Raw genomic sequence first — 14118 nt, 5'->3', positions numbered from 1 at the left:
ATTTACTAGTATTATTTTCATATAAAATGACATTTCATATAAAATGACATTAGCAACTGCAAAGCTCCCCAAGGAGAAGGAATCTGTATATCAAGCTCAGATCACAGTAAAGCTCCAGGTCTGTGTGAAGATTCTGTTATTGTTTTAGGTTTCCTGGACATAGTAGAGGAACTTGAATTTACTGTCTTTCTGGTAGCTTCTCATAAATTATGCTACTGAGTGTAACCAAACAATACAGATAGCTTGAGTCAATATAAAATCAATCAAATATTCAATGATTGTTGTCAGATATTGTTCTTCAGATACTGTTTAGTGTTGGAATATTAATGATCAGTGGACCCAGTACACAAATACATAATACTTATAGCACTATTCTGAGTATTGCATCTACTCTGGGCTTATTGACTAACTTGTTCAGTGACATTTCACATTTTTTTTGGTTGAAAAAAAAAATCTCATAGCTAGCTCATTCACGCTTTACCCTTGGTTTCCTCTCCAAATTCAGGGCTTGGCCCCAAGAATCGCCTATGCCTTTCAGGCTCTTTCCTAGCGAATGTAGGCAGGACTCTAGAACCTGTCCTGCTGCCCTGTCCTTAAGGATGTAGCTCTTCATGACAAAGAGGTGACTGGGTGATGTTAAGGAAGATCTTTGGAGAAAGATCCAGGGGTGGCTTGGGAGGCCCAAGTGCACAGAGTGAAGGAATGTTGCTGAGGAATCCATCCCACAATCAAGAGTCCTGGAGGGATCAAATCTTGCAGTGGGAAGGGTCTGGAGATCATTCACATCCTGGGAGCTACTGTAGAATTCAACTTCTCTCTGGGCGCCGAAGCCTCTGAGTTCCTCCATGAGCAGCTCCTAGGTCTATGTTCCCAGCATTCCAATCATTCCAGAACTAGCAACACATTTCTCATGTCTGTGGGGTGCTGTCAGATCCCTCAAACAAGCTGCTGAGCCTGCACAAGGAGGAACTGCAGAAGACAAGGAGGACTCAGACGCCCACCCCCAACCACTGCCTTGTTGCAGGAGCCTCAGGGCTGCCAACTGTGCTTTGAATCTAGCCTGTGGCCCCCAGATCTGCTCCACCACTCCCGGCTCCCTTGGCAGATCACTGGTGTCCAGAGCACAGCTATGCCAGGCACAGATACATTCCCCAAGCCTGGGCTCCAGGTGGCCTCTGCGGTCTTTTTTCCCTACAGGATACCTAGTTTGCATAACAGCCTTGTCTTTGAAAACTAACCGCATTGATAAATGAGCAGTAGGTGTAATTGTTTTATAGTTAGTTTTTGTCTTCTCAGGCCATAGTAGTCTATTGAGAGAAATAATCCACCTCTTTTTTCACTAACATATAAGAGAGGCAAGTATTTAATGAAATAATGAAATATTGCTTCCTTTCTAGTCATTTTTGTTTTGTCCTAGTTTCGGCATAGTGCACAAGATGACTACAGGAAAAGAATAGGATGTTCTATGTAAAAATGACTAATAGGAAGTTTAAGTTTCCTCTTTTAAACTGGATTCACCTTAATACACTGAATTCACCTGACCCTTCCTGATTGAATAATGATTCAACATAATTTCCAAAGAGCGGAATTAAAAAAAATCATTGATATCTGTTTGCATTCATAAGGGATTCTGAAGGCTCTGTTGGGTACGCACTGAAACAGTAAACAACAGTAACTCATGTTGGGTATGCACTGAAACACTAAACAACAGTAAACTCACTGGTGAGCACCAAGTCTGATATGGCATCGCTAAGAATTGGAATCAACTTGATGGGAATGCATTGTTTTTGTTGGCTTTTTGAAATAGTATTTAAAAGAATTTTTATTAAAAATAAAATCCATGTATGTGGTGAAAATTTCCAAAATATGGAGCAGCATTACATATGCAAAAATATGTATTATTGGCCCCATCATCTTTCTGCGGTCTCCTTCCTAGGAGGAAGTATTAAAACGTGTTCATGTTGCTGGTCTTGCTTTCCACGTTTGAAGATTAGGATTATCATATTATGTAACTCAGGATTTACAGTGAAATACTGTTGTAAAACGAAAAAGAAAGATAAAATGCCCATGCAAATAGAGGCAAAGCTAGAAACCAATGCTTTACTGCAGGTGTACAAGGGTAGGGGAACCAAAGTATGTAAATATAATGTGGGAAAACAGGTGCATTACATAATTGACTTCACAAGAAATCTGGTTGTTTATTTGGAAAGTCTTCAAATGAGTTACAGGAAAGCATTACATCTCAAAATAGAAAATTAATTGAGAGGAAGATTAAGTAATGGTTTATATTTAGGCTTCGTTCACATCTCCTATACCTCTTCAGTCATTGTTAAAATGTTTAAATTCATGTTTTCTCTTATACATCTATTGTTCTTTTCTTTTTCCTTTTTATCATTTTATTGAGAGCTCTTACAGATATCATAACAATCCATAATTCAATTAGATCTAGCATAGTTTTACAATTGATGCCGCCATCAAATTCAAAACATGTTCTCTCTTCTTGAACTCTGCGATATCAGCTCCCTTTATCCCCTCCTTCCCCTCCTACCACTGCCAACATATCCTTATTATTATATCATATATTATTATTATCATTGTTAATATTTTGTTGCATGTTACACCATCCATTGTATCTATTCACCTTCAATTCTGTTATTTGTTTCCCTCGAGTTGGGGTATGTAGTCATCATTATATCCATTTCAGTGGCTAAACAGAAACACAGAATTCTTGATTAGAGGGTTCATGAAGAAAATAAACAAATTGTAATGCCAGCGAGAAATGTTCAGGGTAGTTGTTTATCAGGACATGTTACAGAGTTTCAGGTCTGCTAATAAATGCCCAAAATTGCATGCCATTGACTAGTAATCCTCAACCCACAGGCATTCAACTCAAGCTCAAATGGTCATTAAACCGAGTTCCCTGAATTAAGTGTCCAGAGACACCCCAATCTGTAAGCCCCAGCCTTAAAGCACTCAGCTCCACTTCCATGGGTCAGCAAGCCCAACGTCCCTAATTAGGTGCCAAGAGACACCCAGTACACAAGCTAGCCTCCTGCACAAAGGCAGCCATTTTAACTTGTTCGATGGGTTAGATTCAGAGGTCCTCAACATGTGAGTTGCAACCCCTTTGGGGGTCAAACCCCCTTTCATAGGGGTCACCCGATTCATAACAGTAGCAAAATTACAGTAACAAAATAGTCGTGAAAAGAAATTTATGGCTGTGGGTCACCACAACATGAGGAACAATGTCGAGATCCTGGTTCTGCTGTCGCTGCTCGGGTGGTGTAGCTGTCATCTGGATCCAGAATCATTGTGCTGAGAGCTCAGATCCAGAGGTTGTGATCCACTCCTGGCTCTTGTGATCATAAGATTCCCTCATCCTGCTTCTCAGAGGGCTTGATTTATCCCCTGTAGGATGACCCTCCAGAGAATCCTGTTCAAAATTTCTCAGAGATGAATCCTATCAGTACCTTCCCCCACTTTCTTACAGACAGATGTAGGGAAAGACAGTTTGGTGAGATTTGGAGAGTTAGGCTGGGGGAGTCACATTAAGTAATTCACTGTCCCTGCAATTGTATAGTCAACTACCTGGAACTTAAAGACTTCATGAACATATGTCTGGGTATCTTCTGCGAAATGCAGTTTGTGTATTCAATCAGATTGCAATTAAACCCTGGATCTGCGGCAGGTGCAATAGAGAAAGAATGTCAAATTTTCAGTATGAGGAAAATGTAGATACTTCAGACTTTCTGTGCTGTAAAGTGTCTTGCTGCTCTGGCAAGAAAGGATTTTAATACCAGATATAAACACATTGCCATAAAATGTTTCAATAAAGTTTCATTTATAAATATGGCTGGTAAATATAATGTGGCCTATGCGAAATAATTTACTAAACTCTGTGATAGATAATACACTTAAGTATAACTATATCCTGGAAGAGACTTAGGCAAATAATCAGGACATTATGACAATGGAAATCTATACGAACTATGTAAACATAAAGAAATATTAAGGTAAACTGAATAAAAATAATATATCTTTCAGTCAATACAAAGGAAAACTTATTATGAATTTCAAAGTGTTTATCAAAAGAAAAGTGATACATTTCTTAAAGAGAAAAGGATATCAAAAGGATACTTGAATAATAGTTTTTAAAAGTTAAGTAAAAATTAAAATAGAAATACACATTTCAAAAGGAGTAAGGGTAATTTTGATCTCTTTCTAACGACCATGACACTGTATCAAAACACTGGTGAATTCCTAAGTGTGGACATGGTGATAGAAGGGAAGAAAAAAATCATATAAATGAAGGAAGGGAAGACGTAAAACAAAGATACTTCACTTCACTAAATAATAATATTGTCCCTGAAAGGTGAATACCTAAAATGGAGAAAAAAACAATTACCGGGCAAAATATTGATGACGGGTTTGTAACAGAAGACACAAATCTTCAAATCTCACTAGTTCGAAATATTTCAAAAGAGGAAAAGAGGAATACTTTTTCTTAAAACTTCAATGTTGAAGGCTTTTTCTTAAATGCAGCTGACCACAAAGATTGTTTACCACTAACAAAATCCAAGTCATTCTATTTTTTATATAAAAAATAAATTCAACTGCACATAACAATGTTTTCAATACCTTATTTTATATGTTACTTGTATAAATGATCACAATGAATTTACACACAGACAACTCCTGGGGAGAGAGAGTGGTTAGCAAATAGATGTAGTAGATGTACATTATTTGTATAAAAATACTTTGATATATCTTGCCCTGTCTGACGCCTCCCTTCACCCCCTTTTCTATTGTCCATCCCCCATGGAGGAGGTATAATTTATAAATTATCAAGAGCTCATGAGGGAGAGGGGAGCAGGGAGGGAGGGGATAAAAAGAGGATCTGATGCAAAGGGATTAAGTGGACAACAAATGCTTTGAAAATGATGAGGGCAAAGAATGTACAGATGTGCTTTACACAATTGATGTATGTATGGATTGTGATAAGAGTTGTATGAGCCCCTAATAAAACGTTTAAAAAATACTTTGATAGTGGGCTGTGCTAATTGCAATAACAGACAGACTCTAAGTGGAACGGCAGCACACAATAGTAAAATCATTCAAAGAGTGAACCTTGTCTTTTAGCAATCTGTTTTGGTTTCCTTGTCACCAAACCAACAGATGGGAACGCCAAACTCCTAGGGATGGAATGTCCAGTTCCTAACAGCAAGAGGTGCTCACCGTTTCTACTTAGATTTCCAAAGTAGGAATTCAGCCTCTTCAACATACATGAGTTCAAAGAATCTAGAGAAGTGTAGTCTGGATGCTCAGGACAATTACATTGGTATCCACGAATAGCAAAGCGTCTCTTTCAAGTCTGCACACTTGCAATGGTAGAGTAGTGACCATCTCTATGACTATGCATGACCACTTAATTGTATTACATCATGCTTCCTAGGAAATGTAGTTCTGCTTGTCTTTTGACTCACTAAATCAATAACCAAAAAATAAAGATTTTTAAAGTTATCTTGTAGCTAGAAGAAGGGAAGACATTTTCTTGCTAGCCATGCACCACAGGTAGTAAGATCATTGCTATTTCCAGGTGCCTTGACGTCAGTACCAACTTACAACAGAGTCCCCAAGTACAGAATGAAACATTGCCTTCCTGGACCCCCTTCAGAGCTGTTGGTTATTTATTTGTTTGTTTATTTGTTTATTTATTTTGTTTGTTATAGGCACTGTGTCAGTCTATATTCTCGAGGGCATTCAATTTTTCTTTCAATTTCTATTTCACTAAATAAATTGACATTTTTTTAGGGATTAGCACCTCTGATTAACATGCTAAAAATACAAAGTCTCACTTCTAAGGCACATTCTATCTCTAAGTCTTCCAAGACAGATTTTGTAGTTCTTCTGAAAGTCCTGGAATATTCAGTGACCTTTTCAAACACTAAACTTCAAATGTCATAATAGCTGATTTTGAGCAAAATGTGGGAACAGATTAACAGGCTACTTACAATGAATGAAGACTCCTGGCTTTCTAAGTCCTTTTCCTCTTCCAATCCATCTAGGTTCTGAAAACCTCTAGACCAGCAGTTCTCAACCTGTGGGTTGTGACCCTTTGGATGTCCAAAATCCCTTTCACAGTTGTCGCCCGATTCATAACAGTGCAAAATGACGATTATGAAGTAGCAACCAAAATAATTTTAAGATTGGGGGCACCACATTATGAGGAACTGTATTAAAGGATCACAGCACGAGGAAGACTAAAAATCACTGCTCTAGAGACTCTTTGACTCATAATCTTTCTTCTGCAACTAAAGTTTGACCCTATGTTTATAGAAGTGTCAATTCACCCTGGGAGATGTGTCTGAGAAAGACAACCCAAAGATGAAAGTTGCTCAGTTCATCTGCATTCTAACCAACATCTAAGTAATTAAAATCTTGTAAATGGATACTGGGTGATGGCAATTAAATACTGAGAGTAGCATTTATGTATGGATCCATTTTTCATCATGGGTCATCACCCACACCGATTCCAAGGGTAAATCAAAACTTTTTACCTAAAAGTAAATTTTTTATATATAATGAGTTTTGGAGCTTTTTACTGAAGCTTCCTCTCCTAGGAGAGGAAATCACTGAGATATGCACTTCTGAATAAAAGATATTGTATAGAAAATTTTTAAATTATATAATAAAAGTTAATTATGGTGAGATTTAAAAGCACATGTTAAACTAAATATGAATATTGGTTAAAATAGTCTTGCAAAATGTAGTTCATATATGTGTAATATAAATAATGAGAATAATTTATATAGTACACTGCACTAGTTATTGACAAAATAAACTAATGGTTTTAGGGAAAACAGAAGGCTCAAAATTTAAATAAAAATCTGTGAAACATTGTTTTATTGTATTTGTGTGATAAAGGTTTAAGAATATAAATGTATAAATAAAACCAAAATTGATTTGATATGTTTTATCATACTTTGTATTAATTCATTTTCTTTTAAAATACATGACCAAAGTATGAATAAAAGATTGAAGAACAGGTGTCAAAATAATGTTAATTTTAAAATATGTTAACATGTGTCTCTCTATATTTTTCTAAGTGACTACTCTACATTTAAGCAGTCCTGGTGGCACAATAGTTAAGTGCTTAGCTGCTAATCTGAAGGTCAAAGATTCAAATCTCTTAACTTCTCAATCTGGAACCCTGGTGGTAATGTGGTTACAGTTCACAGTTCAAAACTACCAGCCACAATGAGGGATAAGGACAAGGTTTTCTGCTCCTGAAAAGGAAACACTGTGAATCTCCATTTGCTGATGGGGCTCGAAATGAAAGAAAAAGTTATGAAAATCTCCAAAAGTTAGAACTTGGAATGTACAAAGTATCAATCTAGAAAAATTAGGAGTTATCAAAAATGAAATGGAAAATTAAAGTTCAATATTTTAGGTATTAGTGAACTCACATGGACTGGTATTGGCCATTTTTAATGAGAGATTATGTTTTGCTCTTCCAGGAATGACAAATGTGGAGGAAAGTGATGACATTCCTATCCAAATGAATCTGTCATGGTTTTTTACCATCAAGAAAATGCTGTCTGTGATAGGATTTTATCTATTTACCTTCAAGAAAATCCAATCAATACAACTATTTTTCAAATTAATGCATCAACCACAAAACCAAGAAATGAAGAAATTGAAGATTTCTACCAATAACTTCAGTAGTAAATTGATAAAACATGCAATCAAGATGTTTTGATAATTATTGATGATTGGAATGGAAAATTTAGATACAAAGAGGAAGGAACAATAGTTGGAAACATGGCCTTTGTGGTAGAAAAGAATCTGAAGTGGATCACATGATCCACTTTTGCAAAATGAACAGTTTCTTCATAGCAAATTTCTTTTTTCAACAGAACCAACTGTGACTATACACATGGACGTCAGCACACAAAATGCACAGATGCCAAATTGACGACATTTGTGGAAAGAGACTATGGAGATGCTCCGTATCAGCAGCTAAAAGTAGGGCAGTGGCTGGCTGTGGCTGACTGTGGAACAAGACCATCAAGAAAGCATATGGAAATTCAAGTTAAAGCTAAAGAAAAATTTAAATCCCATACCAGCCCAAATAATCCTGTACCAGCCCAAATCAGACCCTGCTATACTCCACTTGAGTTTCAAGACTATCTCAATAATAGAGATCATGCATTAAATACCAACGACAGACGATCTGATAAGCTGTGGAAGAACATAAATAATATCATCCATGAGGAAAGCAAAAGTTCATTAAAAATATAGAATGAAATAAAGTGGATGTAAAAAAAAAACGTGCTCTTAATTGAAGATTAGCCAAGTAAATAGAAGAAATTATGGGGTCTAAGAGTAGAACAGAAAAGGCAGCTCAAGAAGGAAAAGTCAAATAGAGTGATGATCCGTGCACAGCCATAGAGTTAGAAAATCAAACTGCAAGAAAACACTCAGCTTATATGACATTGAAAGAACTCAAGAAAAAACTCAAGCCTCAGGATGCTCAAATTAGAAAACACTATCATTGATATCACATGCAACTAAAATGTTGCTGAAGATCACCCAACAGTGGTTAGCCACAGTACATAGACAGGGAACTGCCAGAGGTTCGCGTTGGATTTAAATGCGCCCGTGGGATAAATAATATCATTGCAGATTGCTGATGGCAGGTGAACCTTGGCTCATAGAACAGAATAGCAGAATGATATTTACATCTGTCTTGTTGATTATGCCACTACATTCAACTGTAAGGAGCATAACAAATCATGGAGATCTTGTGGAAATGAAGAATGCGGAGCTCTTCATGTTGTGCTCATACAGAACTTGCACATGATTCAAGAGTAGGTTGTGCAAAAGAGAACAAGGGAATTCAGCATGGTTTAAAATCAGGGGGTACATGCCGGGGTTGTATCTACTTATCCAATCTGCATGCTGAGAAAGTAATCAGAAGAGCTGGATTGTATGAATAAAAATGTGGCATCAGGATTGGAGGAAGGCTTAATAACAGCCTGCAATATACAAATGGTGCAGCCTTGCTTGTGGAAAGTGAGACTTGAAGTGTTTGCTGATGAACATCAAGGACTGCAGCCTTCAGTGTGGATCACAGCTCAATGTAAAGAAAACCAAATTCCACACAACTGAACCATCAGGAGAAATAGAGAAAAGATTGGTGTTATCAAGTATTTTGTCTTGCTTTGTTCTACAATCAATGCTCATATTATGAAAAGTCAAGAGATCAAATGACACATTGCATTGGATAAATCTACTTCATGGTCTAAAAAGAACAAAAAAATACTGTATAATAACTGTATAGAGTGTTGAAAAGCAAGAATGTTTATTTGAAGACTAAAATGAGCCTGACCCAAGTCAAGGGATTTTGAATTGCTTCATATGCATGTGAAAACTGGATATTAAACAAGGAACACAAAAGAAGAATCAATGCAGATTGTGGTGCTAGTGAAGAATATTGAAAATGCCATTGGCCACCAAAATGACAAATTTGTCATGTAAAATGTACATCAAGAGTATTCCTTAGAGGCAAGAATGGCAAGAGATACTTACATATGTTTGACATGTTGTCATGAGAGACTGGTCCCTGGAGAAAGACATCATGCTTGGTAAAGTAGAGGGGCAGCAAAAAAGAGGAAGACTTCAATGAGATGGACTGACCCAGTGGCTGCAACAATGGGCTCAAACATAGGAATATTTGTGAGGCTGACTCAAGACTTGGCAGTGCTTTGTTCTGATATGCATAGACTTGCTATGATTTAGAATTGGTTTTATGACAGTGAAAGAGCTACTTCATGGATGAAATAAGTGGTTAGCTGCTTCGGTAAACTTTCAATCCTTGGATATTCTGTCCTACAGGATCACTATGAGTTGGATGTGGCTTGAGGGCAATAAAAAGGATTTTTGGTTACTCGACCTTTCTATTTTTGAGTCTTATTATTTACTGTGCAACCTAATTCTATGTTCTTCAACTAACCCATAAAATATATGCATGAAAGTCCTCATTGAATACTTTTGTCTACCAGCAAATTCAGTAGTTCAAAACATCCAGCTGTCTTGTGGAAAAAGATGAAGATTTCTACTCCCATAAAAGGTTACGACCTCAGAAAGCCAAGAGGGCAAGTTTTACCTGCACTATAGGTCACTAGGAGTCAGAATTCATTTCATGACAAGGAATAGTAGCAACAAAATGTCTAGGTGATGTTTCCTGAGGTTCCCTTTTAAATCTGATTTATATTCAAATCTGACTTTCAGATTATTAGTAGGAAATTTTCCTAGGTTATAACACCAGCTTGTTTTCCATCACCTGAGAGATTTGGAGGAAGAGAAAGATCTGGAAGAAAGGTAATCTCTAATAAGAGTTCCTCTTCATATTCATAATTTTTTGGTGAATACTAAATTTCTTTCTTCCTAAACAAATTTTCAATATGCCACTGTTTATGGGCTCTGTTTGATATATTATTCCTTGTCACATCAGAGCAAAATGTCCTGATACCCTAGGAAATACAGGAAGCCTCTGGATTACAATTCGAGGCCTAATCCTGTATTGCACAGTATTGCTATTTTGTTGTTGTTGTTAAAAACCATTGCATGTGTCTCATATTAATATAACAGGCTTCAGTGTTGTAAGTTTCTAACTCGAGGTTTTATGTAAGTCAGATGTTTTCAAAGCTGGGACTGCTCATAGAGTATATTTGTATGGTTGTGCACTGTTACATACTTAGTATCTCAGTCCAAAAGTTCTGATTTTTACAGAAATGTAGAGACCAAGAGAAGGTTTCTAAAACATGGAACTATTTTGAGATGGGGCCATTCTTTGTTGTGCGAGACCATCCCCTGAACTGCAAGGGTCTTTTAGCTACATCTCTGGACTTGCTCCTCCTCTAGTGTGACAGCTATAAACCTTCCTAGGGGATCAAATTGTCATTGATTGAGATCCACTGGTCATATGTTATGTAGAGTGATCTGTTCAATTTCAGAACTATCTTTACACTCTGTTCCCATGAATCTACACCTATCCCCCAAAAGTAACAGAATTAATCATCTGAATGTCAAAATCATTTTAATTGCATATTTTGAAGTCATTGCTTATTGATGCAAATTAATTCTTTCTATATTGTTTTCAATTTATTGAAGATGATTTTGTCTTTTCTAGGATTTAAAAAGAGACAGATATACACATATAGATCTATTTAGCCCTTATATGTGCTTTTGTGCAAGAGATGTCACACACAAAACATAAAGACATAAGGGAGGCAAACACAGATAGATAGACATTAGTGTGAATATAGTTCTTCAAATGTCATTAACGCACAGCAGCCGCAGGGCAGAATTCCCCATGACCATTATACCAGTAGGCTCAGGCCGGACAAGAAAAACTACCATCCTTGATCATGTTGCACATATATAATCAATAGCCTAACCCTTCCCAAATACATCTGAAAAATGTCTTCGCTTGGAACTTTGTTATAAATGCAAACTGTCAGGACATGTCCAGACCTACTGTGCTCAGAATTATCATATGAGAGACTTCTAGAAGTATTTTGTTGGTGATTGTGAACTCTACTTGGTTATAGGTGAGGTGTTGAAACACTGTGTGCACTTGACAGAGGTTGGCAGATGAGGATGGCTGCTCCTGTCAGAACAGACAGCCTTGGAGACAGGAGGGTACAATATATTCTGCCTTTAAGGTCTCTGTGAATAAAACTTGACCAAGTAATGGGGGTTATTTTAATCATTCTACAATTATCTTTTTTGTCTCCTATAATACTGTCAGCATTTAAGTCTATTTTAGTTTTTACCTCTAAGGCTATAAAAATTCATTTGGTTATATTTTTGTTTCCTTCTTTGTTTGTATTCGCTGGTCAGCCGTTCCAAAGCCACAGTGGGTCTTGTAGAGAAAGATGAGGCTTTGTACTCCTATGAAGATTTACAGTCTCGGCCACAGGGCAGATCTACTCTACAGGGTCACTGAAAATCAGAATCAATTTAGCAGTAATGAGATTGGTTGAGTTTTGAGTATATATTTTTGTAACATACTCTTATTTTTTGAGTTTAAAAATAATAATGTTTCTATGAATTCTCTATTTTTATATGAACCTATTTTGATATATAATGCCATTTCTCAACATATATTATCTATACTTAATGATTCATTCACCAAGAGTCAGTTTTATTTAACTTGTACCTTATTATTATTGTTAAGTAATGTCCCATTAAAGCACATTCTGTGCCAATTCATGAAAGGATTGGGATTACTATCATCAGCCCCAAATTATCTTCATATTGTATTGCGCTAATCTACTGCAAAAGATCTCTTTAAAGCTGTAAATCACAGGTGTAACTTGAAAACTAAAGTGAACCTTATTCTATTCATGGCATTATTCAATGATCTGATATCCATATGACAGAGGAAAATGAATAAGGAAGACTAGCGAAAAACGGATACATTTGAATTTCAGTGGTAATGAAGAGTATTGACTATATCATGGACTACCAAGAGACCAAACAAAACTGTCCTCCAAGAAGTAGAGACAGAATGATAATAAACATTGGTGATCAAACTTGTTCTCATGTAGTTAAGGCATGTTATAAGGAGAGACCATTCCATGGAGACTAAAATAATGTTTTGTAAAGTACAGGGTCAGGGGACAGAGGAAAACCCTCAGGAAGATAGACCAACACTAGCGGCTGCACCAATAGACTTACATCTAGCAACGTGAGGATGGTGTAGATCCTAACAGTGTTTGTTTCCATCCACTTTACATTGGATCAGCATGGTTTGAAAGTGACTGATCAGCACTCCACATGAACAACAACAGACTGATTTTATGTTAAAAGCATTTATGGCCTTAAAAAGCTAGCATTTCAGCTATCACTTTAAATATAATTCTGTACCTCTTTTAAAAATCCCAAAAAGGAAATGAGGTTTTATAAAGTAGACTGTTTCATTCAACTTCTAACCATTTTTTATTCTAAAACGGAAAGTTCTGAAATATATGTGTTTCCCATGCTGTGAATTAAAAATGAGTGTGTTCCAAGAGTACTTGATTTGGAATGATGTGCTATATCATGGTGTCTCCATTCAATGCGGATGTCATTCAGAAATTTCGTTCAGATTCAGTCAGAGGGGGCCCAAAGAAGTAAAAATAGTCTACTGTATTCTGCATTAACAAAATTGTACTCAGGTGTATAAATTGTTTAATTGTATTAATACATGTAAGAAATGATCCATAAACAAGTCAATCATATCTAATGAAGAAGATATAAAACACTATTTTATATTCAGACTTCTGATGAAGAACAGATGTTTAATTCATAGTAATTAATTTTTAATAAATGCATGCCATTAATAGGAGAATGTTTGTTAGCCTGCACAATATAATTACAATGACTTGCTATTGATTCTATGACAAATGAAGATAGATTGTGTAGCTCATCCTCAAATTTCACTTAAACAAAATTTGAAAGTTTTAAGTGAATTATCAAGCAAGCTAAACTTCTGAAAATTAATAATCACTAACATAATTAAGTTTTAAAAACAATACTTTAAGAATTTCACGTTCCTCTTTCACTTTATATCCATTTATGATATAATATTAGATTCCACAAATAGTTTAATCAAATAATTTAGTGTCCAAGAAAAGTACTCATGGAATTAACTATTGCTCTTAATGTTCTTTTTGAATAAAGCACATCATGTTAAAAGTTATGAATAAAATATCAAATGTTGTAAATATATATCCTTAACACATTTTGGTAAATAACCATGTTTGAAAGTTTAAATGATATATCATTATTTCAGAATGCACAACAATTACTTTATATTTATTGGCTGATATACACAAAAAAGAGGCAATATTATCCTCATATAGCATGAAGCAGTCCTATGGTTGGTTCCAAGTTGCTTGATTCATTAGTTTTAGGAATATTTTCTTTCACTCAGTATTTTTCTGAATTTTCATTTAATCCCCAAATTTGCAGTAATATATATTATATGTATTATGTATTGTATATAAAATGGAAATAGTTTTTCTAAAAGGTAATTATTTTATTGTAATATGTCAAACATAAACCAAG

The sequence above is a fragment of the Tenrec ecaudatus genome, chromosome 11 (genome assembly GCF_050624435.1).
Source record: "Tenrec ecaudatus isolate mTenEca1 chromosome 11, mTenEca1.hap1, whole genome shotgun sequence".
In the NCBI taxonomy this organism is placed as follows: Eukaryota; Metazoa; Chordata; class Mammalia; order Afrosoricida; family Tenrecidae; genus Tenrec; species Tenrec ecaudatus.
This window is presented reverse-complemented; position numbering follows the sequence as displayed.